Source organism: Olea europaea, chromosome 4 (assembly GCF_002742605.1).
Source record: "Olea europaea var. sylvestris chromosome 4, O_europaea_v1, whole genome shotgun sequence".
NCBI classification, from domain to species: domain Eukaryota; kingdom Viridiplantae; phylum Streptophyta; class Magnoliopsida; order Lamiales; family Oleaceae; genus Olea; species Olea europaea.
This window is the reverse complement of record NC_036240.1, coordinates 7,493,910-7,506,148: the sequence shown is the minus strand read 5'-3', so window position 1 is coordinate 7,506,148 and position 12,239 is coordinate 7,493,910.

The window sequence follows — 12,239 nt, the reverse complement described above, 5'->3', positions numbered from 1 at the left end:
GTTTCAAATTTCTAAAAAAGTCAAAGGTTATTTTGGAAAAGGTTATATACTATTTGGGCCATTTTCATGTATATCCCTAAAAAAACAAACAATGGCATCGAATGAGAAAAAAATCAGAGGCCTTGTGAAAAACGAACTTTCATATCAAAAGTGGTGGAATTTTCTTTCATATTTGCTGTCAAAAGTTCACATATTCCGGTACTAGTACAGTTCTATTTATGCCGATTTAGTTTTCTCTGAGCAAGTTACGTAATAATCCAGTTGAATATATATCCTTGTTACGGAAAACAAGAATCGACAATATGAAAATATAAGAATAAGAACACAAGATTTATGTGAAAAATCAATTAAAAAAAAAAAACCAATGGAGAGGAAAAAAAATTTATTATAACGAAGTGAAGGAAGATTATTGATGTGCATTAAATACGTAGCCAGAACTCGAGCCTTCACACCACTAAGCCCAAGGTTTTTGTCTTGAGGAACTCCAAATGGGAAAATTACCTAGAAACATAGGTTTAAAAATCAATTTTGGTGAATAAGGGGGATTAAGTTTAAGTTCATAATTCAGGTGGTAATTAGAAATTAATAAATTAATATTATATTATTAATTAATTCATACTAATTCAACCTATCTAACCTTAACTCTCACACTCCACACCCAATTTCTCTATCTCTCTTGTTCACCCCCCTCTCTCTGTCCAACGAATACATTTGCAGGCGAGTACTTTCACTGCGATGGCGTCGTGAGAGCAGCTAACGGCGAATCCTCCTGAAGACACGACACCGCGTCGTGAGAGCTGTTGACGACGACTCGAAGCTATGGTTTGGATTTATAGTCACGGTCGTTTCCCCTCTCTCTGTCCGACGTTGGCGGTGAGTAGCTCTCTCCAGCAATGGTATTGGTCTTTACTTGGTGCATATGGGAAATAAGGGTGCATTTATTCATTTTGAAGCCCTTGATTTGAAGCGAAATATCGTCACTTTTACAGCAATGGTTAGTGTACTAGCTTTGGCTTGTGTCCCTTTCATATCCCCTCCCTTTTTTGGTGGTCGGGATTTAGATTTCGATTGACATTTTGAGACTGAAGTTTACTGATAAACTGCAGCCACACCCTGATGTCAAGCTAATGACATATGCCAATAACTTCCTTCAAATGTTCTCGTGATGCATTTTCAGATTTGATTTTTTATTTCTTTCTACATACATTCTTTTGCCTTTGTGTGCTGGTGATGTCGATTTTTCGGTGGCTGTAGATTGATTTATAGGTAGTGGTGATGATGGTGGTCGGCGGAAGACTGAAGGTGGTGGTTGTGGTTGTGGTATAGGTGTTACCTTGTAGGTGGTGGCAGTGATGATTCATCTAAGGTCGTAGTGGTGCTGGTTGTTGGTTTTTGTCGGTGGTGGTTGTGGTTGTGCGATGTAGGTGGCAGTGGCGGTGGTGGGTTTGGTTGGTGGTGTGGTGTAGGCGGCGATGGTCGTGATTGTATTTTGTTGTATTACAAGCAGCAAAGGCAGTTTTTTTCCTGTATATGATGATGTGTTGGTCAGCTTTTTGTTGTTGGGGTTTGTGTTTGTGTGATGCAGCAATGGTGTGTGGTGGTCGTCATTTTTTCATTGTTGATGTCGGTGGTTGTACTGGTCTAGTGCAGGCAGCAGTTATGTGGTGATCGTATTTTTTTATTGCTGTGTGATTGTCTATGACCAGAATTTTAACAGTGATTGTATGTGGCTTGGTTACAGATCACAATTCGTTGTTAAGGTCACAATTCCACTAGTCACAAGTTTCAGTTGACAAGTTACTGTCATTTTGTATAGGTTACAAATCAATATAAATGGGTCACAGATTAATATTAATAGGTAACATATCACGGTTTGTAGAGTTACTAATCAAATTTACATGTTACATTTTATGTTATGAGTCACAGGTAATAATTTAGGTCAAAAATCATATTCATATCACCTGTTAAAAAACAAAAAAGAAAAAATGTATGGTGGAGTGATCCCAAAAGTCACAGTTCATTGGTCACAAGTTTGAGTTCACGAGTCACTATCATTTTGTATAGTCACGAATCTATATAAACAGGTCACGGAACAATATTAACAGGTCTCATGTCACGTTTTATGAGTCACAAGTATTCACAGGTCAAAAGTCAAATTTCATATGTAATTTGTAAAAAAATTTATTTGTGACCAAATATAATTTGTAACCAATTAATTCAATAATTTGTGACCAGATTGTACAGAGTTGTGATTTTAATATATTTAGAAAAATAATTTTGATTAATAATTTTATAAATAAAATTTTAATAGTATTAGATTTTAAAATTTAAAATTTCTTAATTTTGAAATTGATTGTATACATATTCATCTTACATGATTAAGTCACGATTTAATAGAACTGATTACAAATATAATGAAATTGGTCACAGGTCATTGCCCAACAAAAAAAGGTACAGGTGTGGGTCGTCGGAGGGTCGTTGGAACTGGACCTGTCGTCGGAGTCAGAGCAGTCATCGGAGGTTCGTCGGAATTGTCGCCGTCGTCGGAGGTGGGTGGAGTCGCCGGAGGTAGCATGGGGTGGAGAGAGAAAGAGAGTGGTTTGAATTTAAAATTTGATNAACGGTTACTGAACTTTAAAACTTTCAGTATCGGTCAGTTAAGTATTGTGACGCTTTCAAAAATGGTCACTGAAGTTGAAAAATATTTTTTTAGTTTTTTTGGTTACAGTTGCGGTAATTTTTCGGTTACTTCCAACCACCGATACCATCAAATTTTGATACCGTTGGAAAGCCCACAATGTCCTTTTCAATTATGACTCAAAATCTCTCCGTATCAAAATTTGGCTATTTTGGTGGTCGGAAGTTGGCAAAAAATCGCTGCAAAAGTCCACCAAAAATCTGAAAATTTGGGCAGATTTTTGCCTTTTCGGGTAGCCAATTTTGTGGGTTTAGTTCGGCCGAATCCTTTAGAGTTTAGGGGAGATTTTTTGTTGTAATTGAATAGGACATTGTAGGCTTTTCAACGATAGCAAAATCCGACGGTATTGGTGGTCGGAAGTTGTCGAAAATTTGTCGCAAAAGTAGCTCAAAAATTTTTAAATTTCAGTGACCATTTTTTAAAGCGTCCCAATACTTAAGTGACCGTTACTGAAAGTTTTAAATTTCAGTGATCGTTTTGTAATTTTTCTGTATGTTCAGTGACCGTTTGTGAAATTAACCCGATTTTTAAATGGTGAATTTATGTGGTGTTCCTATTCCAAATTCCTCATGGATACGGTCGGACCCAATCCTCATGATCGGGCCTTGTAAGGTTGGGCCCAGTCTTGCCGATACATTCTTCATGCATTTATCTCACACTATCTAGAAGTTTTTATCCTAGTATGACTATTAACTCTATATTGATCCTTATCAAGATACCCAACATCTCTTACTCCAATCCAAACTCCAAGAAGTATATTCAATATAACTCTTATCACCCCCACGCAAATAAAGATAAGGATCCTAGATGGTTTAATCCTCCTATGATTCAACCACCAACCTCTGTAAATACAGAATAAAAGTTCATTATTCAAGTATGTTTTTCATAAGTCTTTAGTTATAGTCTTTTGCATAAATTCTATTTTGCTAATTTAAGTATCGAAGGGGCGACGAAAACATCCCTCGACACATTTGTTTCAGGTACTAGAGATTTCAATTCAACCTGCCTCCAGCCATAAATGGAGATAATGTTCATGCCCTTTTTAAGTCCTCAAGCTCGAGATAATAAGTGGGGATTTTGGTAGCATCAATTACAAAGATTGTTGGATGATTTCAAGAGATGTAATTGCTTTTATATATAATACAAAGAAGAACTTAACATAAGGTAGAATCCTAACATAATAGGACTACAAATAATGGAGTGTTTGAGGCATAATAGGAATGTAAAAAAAGCTGTCGAATTGCAACTAACTTATGCTCGGATATCACCACCGCTCAAACGACTGGCTAACAGTTAGTGAGCAATCCATCTACCCTTTGAGTGCTTGGAACGCGGTTAGTGAGTGGTGACGTTACTGAATTTCTACTCGAGCATCAGCTGCGCAGTTAGTTGATTTGCAAGCGATTTCTTCTCCTTATCTGTCTTTGACTTCTTCGGGACATTTTCAAGGCATACTAAAACTCCCAATAGAATTCAGGTCACACTCGAACTCTAACTAATAGAGTGGAAAGTAAAAATTATCAAATTAAAAAATCAATCTAAAAGAAATCATCAATTATATGCCGTCAACAAAATGATAACCAAATCAGACTATCAAAATAATTTTTTTAAGAAATTAATCTGATAAATTACAATCTTAATCTTCAAATAAAATATAACTATTAAAATTATAATAAATAATGGATATTGAGGTACTTTGGTCATTGTCATTATCGAATACTAATTAATCGAATATCAATAATTAATTAGTTACCTTAGTTTTATAACCCTATTACGAATCAATTCATTAAAGTCGTAGTCCATACATTATAGTCGAAACCTATTCGCTTTCAATCTTCACACAGTAAGCATCAAGTACCAAAACCTCCGCAATATCGGTGATTTAAGTTTCACGTAGTTTTCCTTGCCGCCAAAAAAAGTATGAAATAATAATTGTAAAATGAATTTCTCGTAATTGTAAAATTACAAAATCATCTTATTAACGATATGAATGTTTGAAGACGAGGGGCTACGTAATCCTGTACTTTGAGATTTGTTGAGAATCTGATTTGTCGAGAACTTGACTTATTCGACACTTGATTTTGGGACTTGGACTTGCATTTCATGACTTGGACTTGAATTTGATTTGATTTGGAGAAGACTTTGATCTTCTTGGACTTGCTTGATTTGAAGAAAGTTTTGATCTTCTTGGTCTTGGCCGAAATTAGGTTTGAGAGAGTTTTTTCTTTCTTCGACTTTGAAATTTCTTCAACATTTCATGAATTTTTTTTTGCATTTTTACCTAGTGATATTTTATGGACATCAGTAATATTTATAGGGAAAATTTGTAACCAAAGTGGTAACTATCCATTTAACTTCAATTAAAAAGAATAATTGAATAATTGTGGATTTTGAAAAAAAATTTAGAATGGGCCTTTGAACTTTTTATGGGTCTTAATAGACTTTAATTTAAAACTTAACTGGGCTAATTATTTAGATTGACCGAATCCATTACTTAATTTTTTATATCTACAAATGTCTGCTCAAGATTATTTATTTATAAATAAATTAATAAATCTTGATTTTTGATTTTTTTCTTTTTAAAAATATTCAATTTAGAATTTGATTTTGAACTTAGACATCCCATTAGTAAATTGATACAGATAGAAAATTTGAGAATAAACCATAGTTATTAAAATCGGCTCAGTCAAATTCGAATTTTGACCTGGCCAACAAGCGGTTTTTGAATAATTTTCGGACCGATTCAACCCGATTCGACCCAGTTGATTTTTAAATCAAATTTCAAAACTCTTTTATATTGAAATTGTATGTACCAAAGATTTGAATCATTTACCTCTAAGTAAGTAGAACACAACCTTACTACTAGTGCAAGCAACATTTTATTGTCTTTTGTTTAATAAATTATATCTAGCCTATGAATAATTTGCTACTTCTAGAAACTTTTTTAAAGAAATTAGTCCAACATTTTCATTCACTTTGTAATTTCAAATAATTATCTTGTATACTTATTTTGTTTAAAAAAAAAATTAATTTTAACTAAGATAAATTGAATAGATAATACACAAAACTTTTGTCAATAACTAATAATAATTTGTAAATCACAAAAGGGGAAAAATATATTTTTAATATAATATACAAAATTATAAAATCAAAATTTAACCATTATCACTGATAAATGAGTTCAAAAAATCATTAATTTAAATGTATAGAAAAATTAGTGAAAAAGAACTTGAAAACTTTAATTTTGTCTCAAACATAATAATAATAATAATAATAATAATAATAATAATAATAATAATAATAATAATAATAAATTATACTTTAAAAATTATTAAATTATTTTTAAGTAACGACCCACCGGTCCGACCAGTAACCCAGTGACCCGGTACCTTGACCGGGTCGATGTCCGAGTCGAGTTTGATAACTATGGAATAAATTATGAATTTGATTTAGAATAAAATCCTTATCCCTTCAATTTGAGAATGGAGATTTTTTTTTTACGTGAATGTTATTCGATTATTTATTTCTTTATTTTTTTCTACGTAATCCATAACTAATTTAATTTTGAATAGGCTTTCTATCCTTGATGGTAAGTTGGGCTTCAATGAGACCTAATATTCCCCTATTCATACGAACAAATTATGAAATTTAGAAATAGGGAAAAATTGATAACTCATGTGTATTGTTTACAACAATTCAATTTTCAAGTTCTAAGTTTAAAAGTGCAAAAATCAGGTATTTATTTATTAATTAAAAATATTTTTATTAATTAAATATAATAAGATCACAGTTATAGAACTAATAGTCACAGATACAAAATTTTAGGTCACAATTTATTTATTAGTCACAAGTTATTAAATTAATTAGTCACGGATTATTTGGAGGTCACAAATAATTTTTTTTATAGATCACAGATTATTTCGATGGTCACAAATCTAAAAATTTATAGGTCACAATTTATTTCGGTGGTGACAAATCTAAAAATTTGTAGGTCACATATTTTCAAATTTGTTAATGAAAGTTAAATATTTGTTCACAGATGGTCACATAAGTCAAATAGTGGTCAAATAAATCAAATTTTTGATAGATCGCGAATAAAAAAATTATAGGCCACATGTCACATATTTTCAAATTTGACAGTCACTGATAACTTTTTTAGTCACAAAATGATCGAATTTCAATATCACAGATTACTAGTTCGTCACAAGTGGACAAAATAGCTGGTCACAGACAACATACACCGACTCCAATCGACCACAACCATGGTCACAGATACTATCCCGACCACAACCACCACCAACACCACCACCACCAAGTCACGTTGGTTACCTCCGCCAACCAACATCACAACCACCACAGTTGCCACCACAAAAACACCATCACCACCACCACACAAAACACCGTCCAAACCACACCCAAACCGCCAAATTCACCACCACAGCCGCCACACACAAAAACCGCCATCACCAATTCACCACCAGGTCCACCACCACACAAAACACCGTCCAATCCACCACCATCTTCGTTGCTGTCAATGTGTTCAAGGAACTATAGTCTTCAGATCCACACAATTGCACAAGCAAAAGCAGTCACACAGGCAGAAGAAGCAAAATGGGTCAGATCCAATTGCAACGGCACTCGTCCTCGTCGTCGGTCACTACGGCAACATCGTCGCTCACGATTACAGAGGCGTCATCATCGCACGGTGGCCTGCGGCGGTCTCCGATGAGGAGAGATGTGAGAGACAGAGAGAGCAAACACTCGTCCTTTCCCACGACGGCGACACCGTTACTCACGGAGTGTTGCAGCTGCGTCATCGTCTTCATTGAGCGGCGAGGTTACGGTGGTCGCCGATGATGAGCTACGTGAGAGACAAATCGGCAATTGAGAGAGAGGGTGAATTGAAATGGTTAGGGTTGGAATCGGGGGAGATATTTAATTATCACATTCATCCCGGATTTGTGAATAACAAAACTTCATATCAGATTTTTGCACTGTAAAGTTAAAATACCGGGGACGGTGTAATTTCCTCTTAGAAATAAGTAGGTTAAACTTGTAAACAAAAATAAGATATATTTTTTTTCCTTTTAAATGGCTTCCGCATAGGCGAAAATCGAGCCAAACAAATTGTTTGGTGTCTGCCGTACAATATGTTTTGGCAGAAGCCAAATTGGCTTTTTTTTTTTTTTTTTTTTTTTTTTTTTTTTTTTTCCTTTTTTTTTTTTTTTTTTGTGTGTGTCTTTCTATTCCCTTTCTTCTCCTTTTTTTTTTTTATTCTAGTTTTCCGTTTTCTTTACTTTACTTTTTTCTTTTCTTCTTTTTTTCTTTGATCTTTATTATTATCTATTATTTTTTAGTATGATTTTTAAATTAAATTAAAATTAACATTCTTCATTTTTTCAAGAATTCAACTTTTGAAGCAAGTCAAGAATTTTGAGGTTCGGAATTTTCTTTGTGTGGAGATTAAACTTTCATGTTGTAATTATTTTATGAGCTCAGAAAATATTTGCTTATGCATAGACTGGAAATTGCAAATCTTTTTGTGCACATTGAGAACAAAGGACCGCCACTTTTTACCATCCAAGGCACTTTGTGTTGATAACCAATAATCGTCTCATTTGATTGTTCAAAGTACTTTGTATTGAAGACTAGTGATCGACTTCTTCGACCATCTAAGGCACTTTGTGTTGAGGACCAAGAGCCGACTCCTTCGACTACGCCAAGGCACTTTGGCATTTGTGTTGAGGACCAATGACCAACTCTTTCAACTGTTCAATGCACTTTGTGTCGAGACCACTGACCGACTCCTTCAATTGTCCAATGCACTTTGTTGAGGATTAAGGACCAGATCCTTCGACCTGTCAAGGCACTTTGAATGCTTTCCAATCTTGAGAGAAAAAATGCCGTTAATTGTTGGAACTTCGCCCGTGGAATGATGATGTTAATAACTTTTGCTGGAATCCATTTCACCCATCGTCTCATCTCGATGTACGAGTGGACGATTGACTTAGGTCATGGACACCTCAGAATTTATGATGAGTATTCAACTTGGATTTGTTTCTTATTGCCGAAGAAACTCCCATTTCATTCATAAGGCATACAATTCTCACATGTTTGCTAGACAACTTGCCTTTGGGTAGAAACTTCCCGATTCATCAAAAAAGTTGGATATTGCTCCCAATGCAGGTGACATGTATCACGTTTAGTTGTCTTTGACTTGGAAGATAAGTGGATCTATATTCACACTCTAGAGTATATGAAGGATACACATCAAAACGTTGATGCAAAGTACCAATGTTGGTGGAATAACCAAGTGTTGCCAATCCTAACTAAGGTTCAAGTCCAGGTTTTATCTTCTAATGAGAGCTGTAACCTTTTTTTTTTTTTTTTTTTTTTTTTTTTTTTTTTTTTATCTGGCTTCAAATAGGGTTGTAAATACATGATTAAACTCTCCAAATATCATTCCTGAAGAGACTTCTTGGACGAGGGAACCAAACTTTCAAAATGAAAGAGTATTAAGAGTATTAAGATTATAGTTTCCTCAACAAAGTTTGCTTCCACCTCTGAGCTTGCTGATAAGATACCTGAAGTAGTTTTTATTTCAGACCACAGCAGTCCTGAAGATCGATCGTCCCACGGCCCTAGAAAACTTTGACTCTGGAAGATGAAAATTCTAGAGATTGGGTATGATTTTTTTTAACATACTATCTGTATTCGATCTCATGTAACAAACTTCAATTCTAAGCTCTTTCCCCCCGAATATATAAAATGAAACAATCAGTAAAACCAACGCCGCTTCAAACTATTCCAAGTCCTTCAAAAGGTGACATTGGAGCTTTTAACATTAACATCAGTTTCCCGAATACACCATCAAATGGCTGATTTTAGACATATCATCTAGAACACGAAATGCGGGGTATGTTCTTTGTTTTTTGTCTCTCTCTCTCTCTCTCTCTCTCTCTCTTTTTTGTCTTTTTTTTTTAATCTTCATTTTTTTTGTAGGTTTTCCAAACGTTCCTGAATGACTAAATTTCTCCATGAATCCAAGATTTCTGTAATATCGGACTGGCGAGAATGATGGGAGAATTGGTACACTTCAAGGAATAGATGGTACTCACGATTTTAGCTCTCCTTGCAAATACTCGAGTACCATTAATAAAGGTACTTCGGCGCTTAACGTAGATGATTTTAATAATGAAGATGAAGTGAATTCTGAGAGCTACAATTTTAGAGATCAATCAACAAGTCCCATTTGTTCCATCTTCATTGGGTTTAGTTAACATTCCGCCTTCAAAGACAAACAATCATCAGGTTGCGTTAATTTGTTCTTTCATGTCTGGTCCTTCACCAGGGATAACTCAAAAGTCCTCTTACTTAAAGGCTGCTTTGCAAGAAGCCATGACTAATTATTTTCAGAAGTGTTTTAGGGACGTTTTGAAACATAAATTTTTCAACATCCGATCTTGGTGGGATGAAAATAACTTAATTTTTCAAAATGTGATTACCAGCTCATTTCGCACATATCCAACACCTTTCATGAAATGTATGGATGTGTTTTTTAAAGAGGTTGACTTTCATGTATCTGAAAGAAAGCTACACTCGAAGTGTCCAACGGTTGAAGAAAAGGCTGGGCAATTAAAACATTTGAATATTAAGCTGGAAGTGGAGGATTCCACTTGTTCTTCGTTGAAAGTTAGAATTAGTCAACTAACTTTCGAGTTGGACATACTCCCTGATGAACTTCAAACCCATCAGAAAACAAAAGAGTATTCTTGAAACTGCGAAGACAGAATTAGAAGAAACTAGAGAGTCACTAGCATATCATCCATTAACTAGAAAATGAAGACCATTGAATATAGTTCCCAGCAAGTGAACAATGGCAAGTGATCTTGTTAGAGTTTAGACTTTCTTATCCTCTTTAAAACCATATTGTATGAACTTTAATTTGCTATCATCTTTTTTTTTTTTATGATGAATTTTTCTTCTTCGTGTTTCTTATGTATTTTTTTACCGTAGAAAATGGTAAATAAATTGAGTTAATTTATTAGTTATGATTGAATTTGAATTTATAATTTATTTAAACTGCACATGTATCAAATAGGGATCAAGTCTAATATAATTCATTACAAGAACACAATTTTTTTTGTTTATTTGGGGCCATTCACAATTTATCCTCTTGTAGACCAAGAGTATTAAATTCCAATACAATGAAAAATTTACAAAATAAAGAGCTTCAAGCGTAAAAACTCTTTAGGCATTTTTCATTGATACGTCTGATTTGTAATTCATCTTTGTTAACGATCTTGTATGCTCCATTAACGAATACACGAGTAACAAAAGATGAACCATCACATTTAAAAGTTGAAACTTGTCTCCTATTTCTTTTGTGATTATGATTGGTCTGCGTTTGAAAAATACTAAATCTTTAACTTGAAATGATCTTTGTCGTACCTTTTTTGTTGAAGGACTTCACCATTCGAGCTAACATTCCAGTTGCAATTGTTCTTCTAACATTTTATCAACCAAAGTTTCCAGCTTCTCCAATCGAAGATGGACATTTTCTTCTATTGTCAAATCTTTTTGGATGCCAATTTAAAGTGACGAGATTTGACACTCCAAAGGAAATATAGCTTCCACTCCATACACTAGGGCGTAAGGAGTGGCTTGTCTTGGAGTCCGATAAGTAGTTAGATAAGTGCATAAAACTTCACTAATTCTTTTATGCCAATCTCCTTTTGATTTGGAAACAACATTTTTCGGCAGACTGCACAGATTCTGTTAAACGCCTCTGCTAACCTGTTTAGTTGTTGTATTCTACTAGACAAGTTGTATAGTTTGAATTTGAATTTAAATTTTGCAAAAAAAATTATTTATTTGGTTATTGCAGAAGGGTTTTCAATTATCAGTGACGATGTGTTGGGGGACCCCATATCGATAAATGATCAGGATACAAATGAAATTCGAAACATTTTATTTCTTTGCTTTCTTCAATGGAATGGCTTCAACCCACTTAAAAGAAGTAGTTGGTCCCGACGAGGATATATGAATGCCCAGCTGAAGACTTTGGAGTTTTATGTTCAATTACATCCAGACCCCATGCACCATATTGCAATGAAGCTACTGTTAGGTGTAATGATTTCAGAAGTCGATGGATGAAATTTGCATGGACTTGGCATGCATCACATTTTTTGCATAATCCATGGAAGTTTTGTACCATAGTTGGTCAGTAGTATCCCATCTTCTTTATTCGAAAATGGAGTTTGGGTCTAGACTGATGAGCACCACCGATTCCAAAGTAAGCTTTCTTCCATGACTTGCATTGCTTCATCGTTACTTAAGCATTAAAGGAAAACTCCATCAAATGATTGTTGATAAAGCTTTCTCTTATAAAAGACAAAGCAAGACGGATGTGCTTTTGATTTCAATTTTTCGTCGTGGATTAGTTGGTAGCTTTTAATGTTGAAAAAAAAATCGATTATTGATTGTCTCCAATCTTCTCTTTCCTCGTCATCGATTAATTCGATACTATTGTTCTCTTCCA